Source organism: Heptranchias perlo, chromosome 27 (assembly GCF_035084215.1).
Source record: "Heptranchias perlo isolate sHepPer1 chromosome 27, sHepPer1.hap1, whole genome shotgun sequence".
Classification (NCBI taxonomy): Eukaryota; Metazoa; Chordata; class Chondrichthyes; order Hexanchiformes; family Hexanchidae; genus Heptranchias; species Heptranchias perlo.
The window spans coordinates 26,741,056-26,758,743 of NC_090351.1; the positions used below are offsets into that span (position 1 = coordinate 26,741,056).

Consider the following 17,688-nt stretch of genomic DNA (forward strand, 5'->3'; position numbering starts at 1 on the left):
ACTGCCTTATACAACCTCATAACAGAACTTGTCATTAAATTAAAGTACATTATTCCTTTTCCTGGCTTTTTTATACGCCTGTATTAAAATCTGTTAAAAATGACTTTTGTAATAACCTTATCAATTTTTTTTTTCAAGGTAAATTTAAATTTGCTGCAGTAATCTGTTTACTGGTGGTCTTGCTTCTGCATCAGCCTGAGAACCCACTTGGATGAGTTTTATTTTTTGCACAAATGGTTTAAAGTTGACGTGTAGTTTGTCAGAAATGGATTATCTCAGTAATGGTCATTAAAGGCTCCATCCCCAAAATGATTCTCAATCTATTCAAAAGCATTTAACAACTAATTTCCACAGCAAAAAATGCTTTTAAGGGTGCTGTTTCATTTGTGCTATTCTTAAGGAGGTCGAGTTTTCGCTCCTTTATGGCAGTTAATTCAGTGCAATCCGGGCGGAATCAGCTGAACGAGCGCAAAAGAATAGGGAATTTTAAACGTAAGTGAGTTACGCCCAAAAACCGCTTACATTAGGGTTTTCTGTGACCTTTTATGCTGGTTTAAAATTCAATTCGTCCAGATCAGGCCCCACCCTCAAAACTGGCCATGGCCCCAGGTCAAAATTGCGAGTTTCCGCTGATTGTGCTGGTTAGGGAAGGCTCTTCAAATTGTGCTCATTTTCATGGCAGGTTTTAAAAGTTTTTACATATCAAAACATTTTTCATTTACTAAGAAACTGACGTGTACACCAATGAAATTAGTAAATGGTTCAGTATTGTTATTTTAAATCATTCTCAGTGATTTAAAATCAGATTACTAACAAATGGAGGACTGGACACCGTATTGAAAATGCTTATTTTTTGTGATAAACCCATTTTCAGCTGTATTAATAAAACTGCACCAGGATACACTCTTAAATACATCAAGGAATACTTCTTAATGCAAAGGGAAAAAAAAAAACAATTACATTCTATTACCCTGCCCAATTGTGCAGGTTCACGGAATAGCTCACGTTTGTGATTATGCAAATGCATTTTAGCGGAAACATGAACTGTAACTCAATCAGCGCAATTTCGCTGGCATTTTGGGTGTAATATATGAGATGTAAAATTTTTGAACAACACAGCCCAGCAGAAACTATCTTAAAATTAAGTGCATAAGTCACACCTTCATATAGGTTTTTATTTTTCATGTACAAAATATTTTTCATAGATATTGCAAAATTGAACTGGATTTCTACGCTCCTCCATGTTTGTGTTCGAAACAAAACAGAACAAACAACATATATCTAGGGAGTCATCCCATTCCCTTTGGACCACCTACCACACAAAGTATCGCATCAGGAGAAGTCGGCAATTCAGTAAAATCATTGATGGGACTCAGACATTTACCCCAAAACTTTTTCATAATGGAAGCTTGCAAAGCAGATGAGTTAGATTCAGCTTGTCACAGTTGGTAGCACTTTGGAACACATTGTAAAACTAAAGGGTGAAAAACAGCTAAAATACCAAGCTGTTAAACCATAAAACAAAACTGGGAACTAGAGACGTTAATTAAAATAGAAAATCATGACATAATATCAGTAACTTATACTGCAATTATATAGAATTTTAGAGCACAGAAACAGACCATTCAGCCCAACATGTTTATGTCAGTGTTTATGCTCCACATGAGCCTCCTCTCACCTTATTTCATCTCACCCTATCAACATATACTTTTTACAATTATATTGGGAGAAAAAGGGTAGTCAAGGGTACCGTGGGCCCTTTAAAAACAGATGCGGGTAATATTAAAAATGAAAAAAAGCAAATGGCAGACTTGTTGAATAATTATTTTGTGTCAGTCTTCACAGCAGAGGAAGAGAATAATATACCTGACATTCCAGGGCAACTAATAATGAATGAAGGACTGGAACTCACTAAAGTTAATGTAAGCAAGAAAACAATATTAGAAAAAATAATGGCACTAAAGTCTGACAAATCCCCAGGACCTGATGGTTTCCACCCCAGGCTTTTAAAGGAATTAGGTGCGGAAATTGCAGATGCTTTAGCCATAATCTTCCAAAGCTCTCTTGATTCAGGAATTGTCCCTTTAGATTGGAAAATTGCAAATGTAATTCTGTTATTTAAGAAAGATGTGAGAGAGAAATCAAGAAATTATAGACCTGTTAGTCTAACATCTGTTGTGGGGAAGTTATTGGAATCTATAATTAAGGACAGAGTGACTGAGCACTTAGAGAAATTTGAGCTGTTTAGGGGAGGTAATGTCTAACAAACCTAATTGCATTTTTTGAGGAAGTAACTACAGTAGTAGACAGGAGAATGTCTATGGATGTAGTTTCTAAGGACTTTCGGAAGACATGCATTAAGGTTGCACATAAGAGATTGTTAGCTAAAATTAATGCTCATGGAATTGAAGGCAAATTATTGACCTGGTCAGGAGATTGGTTAGGTGGTAAAAGGCAGAGAGTAAGGATAATGGGTATGTACTCGAATTGGAAAGAAGTGACTAGTGGTGTTCCACAAAGATTTGTACTGGGGCCTCAACTATACACTATATTTATTAATGACTTAGATAACACAATAGAGAGCCATATATCCAAGTTTGCCGATGACACAATGATTTGTGGCATAGTAAGTAATGTAGACGGGAGCATAAAATTACAAAAAGACATTGATAGATTAAGTGAGTGAGCAAAACTGTGGCAGATAGATTTCAACACAGGTAAGTGTGAGGTCATCCATTTTGGAACAAAAAAGATAGATCTGAGTATCTTTTAAATGGTGAAAAGCAAGGAACAGTGGAGGTCCAAAGAGATTTAACGGTCCATGTACACAGATCACTAAAATGTAGCAGTGAGGTACAAAAAAAATCAAAAAGGCTAATGGAATGTTAGCTTTTATATCTAGAGGGCTAGAATATAAAGGGGACGAAGTTTTGCGACAGCTGTACAAAACCCTGGTTAGACAACATCTGGAGTATTGTGTTCAGTTCTGGGCACTGCACCTTAGAAAGGATATATTGGTCTTGGAAGGAGTGCAGTGCAGATTCACCAGACAATGTTAACAGGGCTCCAAGGATTAAATTATGAGGAGAGATTACATCAACTAGACTTGTATCCCCTGGAATATAGAAGGTTAAGGAGTAATTTGATTGAGATTTTTAGGATTTTGAAAGGAATTGATCGGGTAGATAGACAAAAACTTTTTCCGCTGGTCAGGAAGTCTAGGACAAGGGGACATAACCTTAAAATCAAAGCCAGGCAGGTGAGAAGTTAGGAAATACTTCTTCACGCAAAGGGTGGTAGAAGTTTGGTGCTCTCTCCCACAATAAGCAGTAGATGCTAACTCAATTAATAATTTAAATTCTGAGATCGATAGATTTTTGCTAGTTATGGAGCCAAGGCGGGTGGATGGAGTTAGGATACAGATCAGCTATGATCTCATTGAATGGCGGAACAGGCTTGAGGGGCTCAATGGCCTACTCCTGATCCTAATTTCTATTCCTTTCTCCCTTTTGTACTTATTTAGTTTCCCCTTAAATGCATCAATGCTATTCACCTCAACCATTCAATGTGGTAGCGAGTTTCACATTCTCACCATTCTCAACATTTTCAGTTCGAATTGACTTCGATGGGACTGAATACCGAGCAGGTGGTATAACAGGTGGCTAATGCAATACCGCTCGTTATGCACTGACAGACAAAACAAATATCTACTACATAGACTCTCCAGCCGAGAATGATGGCAAATCAGAGAAAGCCTTAGAGAATTGTGTATGATATTGAGTTTAATAGAAAAGGTTAATCCTGAGCATTGTTTCAACTTAAATCATGATTACAGGACAAAGAAACGTACGTACAAACTGGTGAAAGGCAAGTTCAGGACTGATGGCAGGAAGCAGTTCAGATTGATCAAACCTCTTCTGGGTAGGAAAGTGGAGGTAAAATACTCTCAAGTCATCCAAGAGACAGTTAAATATAGTGATTGGGGATTGTCGGTTTCTATGGAAGGATGAGTGGGATGGAACACATAACCTTCATCTGTAGTTATCTTTGTGAACGAAATAATTTAAACTGTTTTTATATCGATGTTTGGCTACCACTTTCATAGCCTCGATCTCCTGTATCTGACAGCCAGATGAAGGTAAAACTCTCAGCTTTAGACAAATGGATGGCCAGGAAGAGTTGTTATTTCCCTTGGTCTTAGTGCCTGTCACCACTTTAACTGCAGCCACTGCAAGCTTTGTGCATTTTAAGCACTTCCTTCCCTGCTGAAGTCACAATGTTACACCATGATGTCAGCATTTACATGTCTGTCTTGCGATGACATCATTATACCAAAATTTGAAGCCATAATGAAGTTACAGAGTGCGTGTGCAGTGGCCAAATTATCATAGCCATTCTGTGGTTGTGCACCCTTCTAAACACACCTTGCTGCCAGTTCACAAGGAGGCCTGCAGCATGACTTGCAGTGTAGAGTGGTGCTCTTAGCTTGATCCCCCACGACCTGACTTACACTATAACAGGTCTATTACAGACACATGCGAGAAGTGCCATGTCCTTTGAGCAGCTGTAAAATACCTGCTGTTCATGACATTTCATGCTTTAGTCAGTGCAGAGCTGTGATTCAGTTTAGCACCTTAGTAAGCAGTACATGAGCCTCTTGATCCCCTATCAAAATTTTTAAATCACCAATTTAAAGATGCAGAGGGAAGGTTTCTTCTATGCATACTGTGTAATAAAATCATAACCTTGTTCCTTATAAATGCATTTTATAAGGTGTCAGCAGTGGCTCAGTTGGTAGCACTCTTGCCTCTGAGTCAGAGGCACTCAGAGTCTTGAGCCCATAATCCAGACTGACACTCCAGTGCAGTACTGAGGGAGTGCTGCAATGTCGAAGGTGCCGTCTTTCGGATGAGACTTTAAATCGAGACCCCCGTGGTGGATGCAAAAGATCCTGTGGCACTACTTGAAAATAGCAAGGGAGTTCTCTTGGTGTCCTGGCCAATATTTATCCCTCAACCAATATCATGAAAACAGATTATCTGGTTATTATCACAATACAGTTTGTGGGATCTTGCTGTGTGCAAATTGGCTGTTGCATTCCTTACAATACAACAATAACTACACTTTAAAAAGCACTTCATTGGCTGTAAAGTGCTTTGGGATGTCCTGAGCTTGTGAAAGGGACTATATAAATGGAAGTCTTTCTTCTTCTCTATGATGTTTCAATAAAGAATGCTTCACTAATATTGAGGTATCAATTATTATGGATGAGGTACTAACCATGAGGGCAGTAATATCCAGCTCAAGCATTCACCCCATCCCACTCTACACAGCAAAATAAGAACTCGGAGGACATCAGCAACTGAGTCAATCTCATGTCTACCCCTTTTAAAACCTGGCATGATGTGATAACCAATGAACCAGAAGCTGCCATCAACTGCAAGGCAGAGAATACCATAGATGAAAACCACAAAGTTCATACATGCATTTCTCATGCAAAGCAAACAATAAATTGATTTTTGATGGCTCACTTTTTCTTTGATCTCTCTGTTACGCATGCCTTGGCGTAGAGCAACAGATAATGGCAATAGTTGCAAATATAACAAAAGTAGAAAGATAAATTGCACTATGGAGATAATTTATCATATCCAGTGATCATTATGTACAAATCTGCATAATGTTTCCTGCGGATGCAAGGTTGGCAGGACGGGTTTATATGCGTGCCTGATAGCTAACAGAGGTGTATGAAGCTTCTTCCCTAGTGACTGCCCTAACTGAAGTGGATGCCAATCAGATTGTTCCTTACCTCTTATTCCAATGCTCCGTTATTTTCTGCTAGTGCAGATAATTGGGGTCTTCCATGGTCATAGCACATCTGCAATCCTTATTCAGTTTAAAGTGAAGCCCCTTCTTGATAGCGATGCTGCAGATGGCAATCTTTCTACCCACTTTGTGCATTTATCTGAGATTTATCAGGAACTTTTTCATTTTACAATTATTCATGCCTAATTCTTACTTCCCCTAAGAGGAGGAAGTATGTAAATTGAATTTGAAGTTTTAACAAGTCTCCTAATACTCATTCCCATGGTTTTTCTCATTAAAGGCATCTTACTGGCTTTTTTGTCATTAATATCCCCTGTATTCTCATGTGCTTTATTTGAACAATAGCGATGCTTCCTGCTGGCTCCCCTGACACATGTTTGGCTCACATCTACTTACTGAGGCATTACAGTGTAATGTAGCTGTTTAGTCTATTACTGAGCTAACACGCAGAGGGTACGACCTAATTCTTCATGTCAATGTGTCTTTGCTACACTTAAATATACAATCTATGTTATCTTTACTCGGCAAGCGTTTACACTGTCTAGTCAGCATGAAGTAAAAAATGTACCATGTCCGCAGTACATATAAGCACTTTAATGCACTATAGATATTGTGCAGCATATCTAGAATTATATATGTAATTATCTAGACAGATCTGGGAGGCCTGTTTGTGCTAACCACCTTTATCGTGACTTAACATGAACCAAATTAAGATTGAAATATAATCAACTATTTCTGTGCAACTAGCCATACAATGGCCTGAATTTTCAAATGTGTAGATTGCTACACCAGTGCAATTATGTTGATCTGATCTCCCTTTCAGTGTCAGCTGTGGTTTTTCATGTATTGAATTATATGGTTATGCAAAGGCAGAGCTTCTGATTTTTTGTGGTAATCAGGTTGGAGCTGGCACTGGAGAGAAGGTGAACGATCGAGCGTAAAAATATAATCACCTGCACATCTGCAAACGTTTTCTTGTTCCAGGAAAGGCTTAGAAAAATAAAGGTTTGGGTAGTCCTTGTGCCAAAACGTGGATAAAAATATTTTTAAAAATAAACATTTTGGGTTTTGTTTTGTGTTTACACCAATTTGTGAGTTGTAGAGTGTACTCGCACTGCTCCAGCGCCGAGAATAAAAATTACAGCAGTGCTGATGCACAAAACATTTTTGCAGTTGCAATGATCTGACATTTGACACAGTTTATGAAAGTTTCTGAACATAGTTCCCTGTGCGGAGGAGTCCTAAACTCTAGGCCCCCCAAGTAGTTATTTCAATTGTCCTCCTTTCTGGTAATAGGTTGTTTCACGATATAATCTTTTACACACAAAACATCCTTAAGTGTTGGACAGTTACCTGAAAAGAGACCATGATGTTTACAATTGGGAAAGGAAACAAAATGGTGACAAATAATACCCTCTTTAAAGTAAAGCTCTCCATGGGCACAAAAGGCACAAATATTGGGGCAAGTTATGTGGATCCACCCAGTGCAAGATGCACAAATTTAAACCCAGATTTCATGATATGGATTAATGATTGGCGTTGGCGTTGATTTATCATGGGGAGACTCCTGTTATTATCAAGTCTTTGAACTTTGACGTTTTTGACATCAAAAACTCAGATCAGCCAAAGAGATAATTAATCAGGTGGAATTAATAGCAAAGTGTGCACCCTATGCTGGACACAGTGAGATTGCATGGGGAAAATCGATAAACCAGAAAGGCTGAAGCTGCTGTTAGTCTCTGTATAACCCCCACCCCCACCACTGTCTTGCCCTCAGATTTGGGGGAAATGCATTACACAGACTGACATCAGTTTAGACTCTTCCCCACCTCGCATATGATTTCATCAAGTTTACCTATTTTGACAATTAACTTCTCCAATGCACTCCAAGCCAGCCTCCCAAATTCCACATTACCTATGTTGTGGGAAAAATCACCACTCGGAGTCAGACTTAAAGATTCAACATGCAGTTTATTGGACAAAGTACTTTGGGAAAAGAACTGGACACTCCGTAGTGTACGCAGCTACCTTCTCAACTTCAAAATGGTTGTCATGCTTTTTATACCTTTAAAATACAGACTTTCAGTAGCTTTTACATCATTAATCTTGATTACACACATTAACCAATTAAGCCCGCATGGCAACAACGGACTGCTTACACATTAACCAATTAAGTTCGCATAGCAACAGCGGACTACTTACACATTAACCAATTAAGTTAAAACAACTGTTATCACCTTAAGACAGTATGCCTTTGTTTCACGCAGTCTGGTTCTATAGTTTTATCAGTTCGTTGTGAAATGTCTTTTGTATTCCCAGACTGTAAGTCAGTTTTGGAATGTACAAACTCAGCGCTTCTAACTGTCTTTCCCACAGTCACAGAATCCATTTTGTTTAGTAGTGTCCATTTTGTTAGTAGTCAAGCGTTATATTTAAGCTTTTAATTAGGGTTAGTCTAATCTACACAAAGCGCATTTCGGTGTGGTTTCAGGGTAAAGACCACCGCCATGTACCCAATAGTCACTTCATCGTTGCCTTTAACTCAACAGCCCAAATTTTACGCTAACACCTACATTCAAGCTCATCCAGAAGTCCACTGCATGCCTCCTATTCCATACCATGTCCAGTTTACCTATTCTCCCTATCCTTGCTGACCTACACTCCCTACCTATTCCCCAACAAATTGGTTTCAAAGTCTCCATTTACAAATCCCTCCAGGGCCTTGTCACACCCTACCTCTCCAGTCTACTCCAGCCCTACATCTGAACTCTTGACTTGTATGGCTCACACTCCTCCTGTTCCACCATTGGTGGCAGAGCCTTGTGGCATCATCTCCCTGAATTCTGGAATTCTCTTTCTAAGTCACTCTACTTCTTCAACAATTTCTTTGGTCACCTCCCCTAACTGTTCTCCCAAACTCCTGCTTAGTGTCTGATTCCACCTTGGAATATTTTGCCACATTAAAAATCAATTTTGCTATGTTAAAAGTTGAGCTGGGATATTGTACATGAGCAGTCAAGATGAGGTGAAGTAGAGTTAGAGGGCGAGGGATAATTGAACTAGGGTGTGTAGAAATTCAGTCCCCATTTTATGGTCATACATTCTGTCTTTATTTTAATATTTCCATTCTAGATTTCTATGTCCACATTTATAATAGAAACTAAGTAAACTTGTAACACTGTAATCATAGGCTCCTGCCATAGGAGCGCCACCGCTGGTGGAAGGGTGTAGTTACAATATGTCAAGTTGATGTAGGTCGTTTTCATTCTAAATGTAGACAGAGAGATTTATAATGGAGAAAGTAGACAGGAAGTGTATGCAGATGTATTTTTTTTTATGTATGTGTGTGTAAGACCAGGCAGACCAAAAAATAGTGTAGAACTGTGGATGCCAATGTAAAAAGAGAGTGGGCTACACACGGGGTCAATTGGAAGTGGTTGCCCAAAACAGAATTAATGGTGAAAAACAGGAGAGGATTTATACTCCACACAGAGTAACTATATGCGTATGTATATATATATATATATATATATATATACATATATATATGTGTAGTTGTTGTATAATGAGCAGATTTCATAAGAGGTAAGCAATGATCAAAGACTGGTTGTGATACAAGAAGTTTCAGCAAACCTTAACAGGAAACTGGGATTATTCCTTTTATCAATGAAAAAAAATGTGAAACAATGATTCTGTATTTTAGTCTATTATGTCCACCTGCAGAAAATATTGGTGTGGCATTAGCACCAAGGGTTCAATAGAAAGGCCACACACAAATGGAATTACTCACACTTTTTTTAGGAAATATTTGACTTTGATAGCTTCTTTAGATGCTGAGGAAGCATTTGATGTGGTTGAACTGAATGTACAGCAGATAAAACTTGGGAACTTTAACTGTAGGGCCCATGTTAATGAACCAAGCTTTGTAAGAATGTGTCTCACATTTCAGTTTCTAACACAGTGTATCATCTCTCATCTTGGTGATTACAAAAAGATAATCAAAAATGAAAGGTTATATGACATCTGTTTCATTTCAGTATATAAAGCTAATCCTACTGGTAATAGGTATAGTCACATATCAGTGCTTCAAGAAGCAGTGACAGAGCTTTTTTTTGGTTAATCTTTATAAAATAAAAATTGCATTCCCAGCCATATTCAGCCCTGAGCCAAGGCAAATCAGGTTTAAAAATCCACACAGGCAGATGTAGACAGCATTGTGCCTCAAACTCCTCAGGGCTTTGTGTGCTAATTGTTAGGGCTATTTTTCTCATCAAAAGTATTGTGCTGCATTCAGGAGGGAGATACTGGAACCTGGAGCTATACAGCCCTTTTAAATCTCAAACACTTTGAGGGTTTTTTTTGGCTCTGTTATGGGTCAGAGTTTTTGATCAAATGCAACAGCCTGATGGCAAGGCAGTAGACAGCAATGGCAGTGAAACAAAAATGGCTCTTTTACTCTCTGAGGCCTAAAGGGAGAAATCATTGCATTGCATCATTTAATGCCAGGGTTAGCATTTTCCAGTTTATTCAGAGAATACTATTAATACACAAGTCTTTGTGGCTTTCTGTCCTGTGTCTGCATTTGATGATAATTAAAAAAAACCTTAACAGCTGGAGGCATGGGTCACCAGTGAAGCACAATGCTAGCTCTCTCTCTATGCCTCAGTGAACATGCATTCGCAGCACATAATTCTCAATGTCAAAAAACTTGGATTCATGTACTTATTTCCATATTCAGTGTAACGGTAGATATAGGACAATAATATTAATGTATATTTTACTTAATTCAACTGAGTACCCCATTAGTGAATACTGCAAAATCTAGATAAATGCAGACCAGGCTCAAATGTAATAATTATCCAACCATTCAGTTGCAATGTAATCATCCTATTGATTCCTGTTTGTGTAAGAGCCCAAAATCTCTTGGAAAATTTGTTATGGATGTCAAAATGTAACTATTGTTTTCAACAAAGTGGGCTGTCATTAGATAGGGTTTGTCTTGATATCCCACTTATAAAGGTTTGTGTCCAACTGTACACCCTTCATTGTATAATTTTATATTTGCTATTTTAAGCATTAAACATGAAATGGCATCTACTAGTTGATAAGTGCCAATATATAGACTTGAACGTTTTGTTTTCCCATTTGGCTTGTAATTACATTAACTGTCAGAACCATTAATTAATATTACAAGCAGGTTCTCAGAATGGATCCCCAGAGAAATCTTTTGTTACCATTGATAACTACCCTTGTTTCCAATTACTTAACCAACTAATAATTCAGTTTACAACTTGGATCCTATAGCTTTCATGTTAGGCATAAGCCTCCTGTGAGGAACCTTATCAAATACTTTCTTAAATTTAGCGTACAGAACATTTGTCCACTTACCTTAATTCACCAACTCAGTTCCATAACGAAAGAATTCTAAAAGATTTTTTGGCATAAATTAACTTTTATGAATTCTGCCTGTCATAAAACAGAAACTGACAAAAGAATGGTTCCCTAATAGGGAGTCTTGATTTACTGGTAGAGAATATGAAACATTCCTGCATTACTTTTGAAACTAAGCCCCAAAATCCCGTAAACTAAAGATGTGTAGGAAAGGAAGAAATTGCAAATGTATGTTAAGGCAGCCTCCAAAATAAGGGGGCGATGGGGCCAGCGTGTAGTTGAAGATACATGGTCGTATACATATCAATCAAATATTGACTGCCATCCTATGTTTGTTCAAAGCACCAGGAGTGCCTTACACCAATGGAGCTGCCCATCTTCACGAACCAGAGCTTGTGGAAAACTGACAGGGCAGAGAGTGATTTAAGGGCACATTTTAAAACCAAGTTTGAATCCAATAAATTCAAGATGTTGCATCATTCTTCGGAGAGTCACAATAACCTTTTGAGGTTTCTGTGTTTTGATAAAATTTGCAACAAAGTAAAAATTGTACATCTCAGCATTATAAAGTAGCCAACAACCTCCATTAATTGACTATATTCACTTGCATTTATGCTGCAATGCATGAAATTATAAATGAAACAATTACCTTATAATATCATCCAAAGGGATAGACAACATGTGCAGACCAAAAATTTCACTGCAGTTTTCATCAAACAAGTCTAAAGAAGGAAAACAAATTTTATGTTATATAAAATGTTGTTTTTCATTAAGACACAGCTTCCTGGGTTATTTATATTACCCTAATATTGACACTTCTAAAGGTAAATTTATATATAAATTCACAACCTATCACATGTTTCATTAGATACTTGAAACATGCCAGGTACAGTTTGTCCAAATATGCTAATACCATGGTGAACTTTCAAATGCAACATTGGCTTTATATGGGAGTCAAAAGAACAATGTTTTAATTCTAGCTATTCTTAAATTATATAATAATTTTCACATTTGTGAACTAGTTACTTTAAGTAACTGATGCAATCCTTTGCAAGGTTGCAAATAGTACTTGGTTATTTTTCTGCTGTTTCAATTAGTTTAATTCAAGAATCCAATAGCTCCTCCACATGGAAACATGCCTTGAGCATTTAAAGTAAGATCCACCTTCTTGGAATACTGCATGCCTACCAATCTCTAAGTAAAAGACATCTTCTGTTGCCTTGATTGAAAAATGCTCAGTGTAAAATGAGTTGGACTCCATTCTGGTGATAGGTGCTGAAGGCAATATTGACAGAGAGTAAATGGAGAGTAAAATCGGGCGGGTGTGAAACAGGCGGCCAACTCAACTCCATCAATTTTCCGCCAGGCAGTTTAGGTTAAAATTACCCCCAAAGTTTCACAATTTCAACAAAAACAATTTTGGTAATGTTTACACTGATTTACAATACGCCATAATTTATGTGCAAATAGTACAGCAACTTCAGGGGAGGGGCCGATGCCTGGTTAAATTAAAATATCCAAATGTTGCTGTCTGAGTAGCGGGGGTCCACCGTTAGCTTCGCAAAAATAGCATCTCGCTGTCTGCTTCGCCATTGAAATGCATTGAATGGCGTGAATCATAGAAATTTACGGCACAGAAGGAGGCCATTCGGCCCATTATGTCTGTGCCAGCTGAAAAAGAGCTATCCAGCCTAATCCCACTTTCCAGCACTTGGTCCATAGCCTTGTAGGTTATGGCACTTCATTTGCGTATCCAAGTACTTTTTAAATGCGATGAGGGTTTCTGCTTCCACCAGCCTTTCACACGATTTTGCGTTGTCGTGTGTCTCGAAGGCCGCCTTGGAGAATGCTTACCCGAAGATCGGTGGCTGAATGTCCTTGACTGCTAAAGTGTTCCCCGACTGGGAGGGAACCCTCCTGTTTGGCGATTGTTGCGCGGTGTCCGTTCATCCGTTGTCGCAGCGTCTGCATGGTCTCGCCAATGTACCATGCTCCGGGGCATCCTTTCCTGCAACGTATGAGGTAAACAACGTTGGCCGAGTCACAGGAGTATGAACCATGTACCTGGTGGGTGGTGTCCTCTCGTGTGATGGTGGTATCCGTGTCGATGATCTGGCATGTCTTGCAAAGGGGGGAAAAAAATTATATGTTTTTTAAAATTCTCTCTCTCTCTCTCTCTGCCATTTTGAGTTTCTTTCTGCCTGCCTGTGTAATAGACACAATGTATATCTAGTGTACTGGGACGTGCTGTTCTCCGTGACTGGCCTGTTTGAATAACAACGACACCTTTTGATTGGTGTGATGCTGTCCCAACATAGTATAAGATATGCGATTTGAGAACCTTTTCATTCATTCATCTGACGAAGGAGATAATCTCCGAAAGCTTGTGATTTTAAAATAAATTTGTTGGACTATAACCTGGTGTTGTAAGATTCCTTACATTTCTGTACCTGATTTGACATTGAATTCGCCTACTCTAACTTACACTTTCTTCTCAGTCCTTGCGCTGTTAATTTTACAATCCTTCAATCTGATTGGTTAAGGACATACCCAGTTGCCTGCCCTGTTCTCTCAGGTCCCAGATGCCCTGTTTCCCTCACTGCGACGTTATCAGCTCGCACTTTCAGCAACTTGCCACGCAAAAAATGTAACAACCTAAACATGCTAAGATAAGTCTAACCATGGCGGATGCCATTAGATGCCCTGCTGCAACGAATTATGGCCCAATATATGATTTAACATATGGACAATAATTTTAATCATCTGGCCAGCTTTCATCAGGCAGTGACAGATAAATTACGCAAAAAGGTAGAGAATTCTTCACAATATCTCCTATGTTTGATTGAGGTGCTATATTACAATTTGTTTGCCACATTATTTAACATGGCACAGCAAGTCATGATGACCTCTTGAGTCTTTCTGTATGTGGTTTCAGAAACAAAGTCCTCAAATCCCTTCACAAGAGGATCAAACAAATTTCAAGCAGTGTCCACAATATTAGCTTTCATAGATCAAAAGAATGTGCAAAGTTCAGAGAGGTTGAGCACTGGAGAAACTAAATACAGTCCCTCCAAAAAAACAATGTAAGTAATTGATTTTGGAGAGGGGGAGGGGGGCAATGCAAAAAATGACAAAGGTATTATTTAAATGTTTTCTCTTGTGCGCTCAATAGATAACTAAAATAATCACAATTCTGCTATTTATCAAAATAAATGAACTAACATTCAGCTTTGTATTTCATCTCCTATTTTGTATTCTTTCCCCGAGCTATCTCTCAAAGGAACGATCCTGTGTTGTGATTCAATGCTGGTGTATGTCTATGTACAATTGACATGCATTTAATGACTGATTTCAACACATTTTATTAACTCTACATAACTTATTCAAAAATTGGAAAGGAAAATTATTGATGGTGAACACTGAGCTGGTTATGAACATATCTGAACATAGTTCTTGTTCAATAAGAAGCCAAATGAAGGGCCATTGCCAAAAGTGCAGGATACTGCCAAAATTGAATAGAGTAAAAGAGAAAAATAGGTAAATCAGGAAGTAATAATCAGTGATGCCAAGCTTGGGTTTTAAAATTCTGTTGGTTGTAGTGGAAGGAAAGTAAGAAAGATGTAATGAGTTCCACAATTTTGAGATCTTGCAGAAAAATTGGGGTGGAATGGGAGACTTTGAAATGAATTCTGATTTCAATACATTGAGAATTTAGGGAACAGATAGATTATACATCACAATGGATTTGCAGCTTAGGAGAAACAAGAAAGGAAAGTTCAGCAGAGCATTGATCATAATAGTGTCAATAAAATTGAGACAAAATGAATTACGGTGGAATGAGAAAGATCACTGTCATGTTTCAGGATGTTTTGACCATTTTTTCCGTTCTTTTTCTGAAAAAAAAGTTACTTTTAATCTCAGATAGTGAAGGTATACTCCACTAGACGATATGTGGAACTGTAGTTAGCGCAAGCGGTCAGAGGCATCAGACACAGGGATTACATGTCTCCCAGGCAGGTTACCATACAGCTTGTATGCTGCTGAGGCTGAGGAGAATTGGCAGTAAACGTGGCACATCTAGTAAGGAGCACACGGATTTTGTGGAGGTTGGAGAGAGATTGGGGTCTTTGGGGTTTGGATCATGGGGGTCGGGGAGAGATCGGGGTCTTTGGGATTTGGATCATGGGGGTCGGGGAGAGATCGGGGCCTTTGGGGTTTGGATCACAGGGGCCGGGGAGAGATCAGGGCCTTTGGGGTTTGGATCATGGGGGTCGGGGAGACAGTGGGTCTCCCGGGAATCCTGGCCTGCAGGTGTTAAAAATGAAACTTGAGTTAAAATGGAGGCACGCAGCCTCCTTAAAATATTTTAGTGACCAACCCGCCTCCTGAGAGCAGGTTGGTCGCCCACTGCCTGACCCGCCTCCGTTAAAAGCGGAAGTAGACGGGTTGGACCCGGGTTGCGGTCGGGTTTCTCGTTTTTTCATTTTTTACCACCACCCACACTGGGGGGTTAAAATTACCACCCAGCAGTCAGTCAAGTTTTTTGAAACAGAATGCTGTGAGGCAGTTAGGTAGAATGGACTGCAAGGAGGTTGGAATGCAACTATTATGTTAACATTATTATAATTAAGATAATCTGCAGGATCATGAGATTGAAATTATAGACTTTGATCCATCATGGATGTCTATAGAACGGTGGGTTGGGTGGCCCGAATGGCTTCCACCATCTGTATTTATTCTTGTAAGGAATCTTACAACACCAGGTTATAGTCCAACAATTTTATTTTAAAATCACAAGCTTTCGGAGATTATCCCCTTCGTCAGGTGAAGGGGATAATCTCCGAAAGCTTGTGATTTTAAAATAAAATTGTTGGACTATAATCTGGTGTTGTAAGATTCCTTATATTTGTCCACCCCAGTCCATCACCAGCAGCTCCACATCATGTATTTATTCTTGTCATTCATTTGATATGATTCAACCTTCCATCAAAATGCAGCAAGTTGAAAATGAGAAAAGATACAAAAATATTACACCATTAGTCTTTTCATATGATAGAAATTTGTTATCGACTGTATGTGGTGATGCAAGAAAAAGAAAATTATGTAGTACAAAAGGTTACTTGGCTTAAAAGGAAAGGCATTATATCAAAGATTTCAGCAGATGTTTTATCCAACATTGTGTAACATTGATTCCAACTGATGCATGAATGCGTTGGATCTCCCTCAAACAAGAACCACGATTGCCCAACCCAGAACGGTTAGCTTATTGCTTTGTTCATTCCAAATCTAAAGAGAAATTGTACCTTTTTATCAGGTGAAAGATTTGTATTTAAGATTAAATTCCATCTGACACTTTTCATTATTTTAGTAGTATGAAGATAATGCTGTTTCCTTTAGCTTCTAATGTTAACATTAAGTAACGTGATTTTTAAAATTTTAAATGTTGATAACGAAAATTCATTTTATTGGTATTACTTCAAACAATGCATATATTAAAAACCTTCTGCTTTTGCACACTTTCTACCTACAAACTCGTACTTCATATTGTCACATTTATGTGACCTTTTCCCCTTAATAAATTTCTATGTTTACATTTATAGTGGAAACAGTCTATGTAAATTTGTCATACTATAATCACATCAACCTTCCAGTGGTGACATTGTAGTACCTCAGTTCTACGTCTCCCAATTCGAACTAAGTCCACTTCTGTGCTTCCCAAATTGCCCTAAATCTTGCTATTTAACTATAAATAATTTAAAATCAAAATATTATATAAAAATAAAGACAGAATGTATGACTTTAAATGGGAACTAAATTATGTCTTGCGTGCCCTGGTCCAATTATCCCTGCTTTCCAACCCCATTTCATCTGAAAACCACATTTCTTCTTCACTCCCCATGCATAATGCCATGGGCGACTAACTCGGGTATCATTAAATGTGCCAGTCTACTGTGACTTTTTCACTAACAAAAGGGTTTAGACATGAATGGTTCCTCCCAATTTTTTACATGTGAATTTTGAGGAAAATACATTTTTGGGATCATGAATCTTGCATTTTGACATCTACAGAGATTTAGGGCTCGATTTTAAAAGTAAAAAACGGGTGGGTTGGGGGCGGGGGGCATTGAAAATTGCCACCATTTCAGACACGCTCCAACCCATCCATTTCCGGTTTTCACGGGGGTGGGACGAAGGGTAGGCGGCCAACCCACTCCCAGAAGGCGGGTCAGGCCTTAAAACCTTTCAAGGAGGCTTCAGGCCTCCATTTTTAACTAATTCCCCATTTCAACCCCGGGGGGCCGGGGTTCCTGGGCCTTCTGTTTTATGCCTCGTGAAAGGAGGTGAGAAAGCCCGAGACCGAAGGTACGTGCCTAGAAATGCACAGCTTGTGGGCCCGGAGGAGCAGGAGTACTTCCCCCAGGCCCAACTAGCCTACCTGCACCGACCGCCCCCACCGCCCCCCCGCCGATCGTG

The 17,688-nt window shown here is 38.8% G+C and overlaps 1 long non-coding RNA gene across 1 annotated transcript in view; it reads right to left on the reverse strand.

The window, feature by feature from the left end:
* The window catches only part of LOC137344706 (uncharacterized), an 80,237-nt gene extending 66,915 nt beyond the window's left edge, over positions 1 to 13,322 (reverse strand). The window contains exons 1-2 of the long non-coding RNA XR_010968447.1: positions 13,069 to 13,322; positions 11,864 to 11,936 (exon numbers count right to left, since the gene is read on the reverse strand). This is a non-coding gene — a long non-coding RNA (uncharacterized lncRNA). The remainder of the gene's footprint in view (positions 1 to 11,863; positions 11,937 to 13,068) is intronic.
* Between the last annotated feature and the right edge of the window lie 4,366 nt (positions 13,323 to 17,688).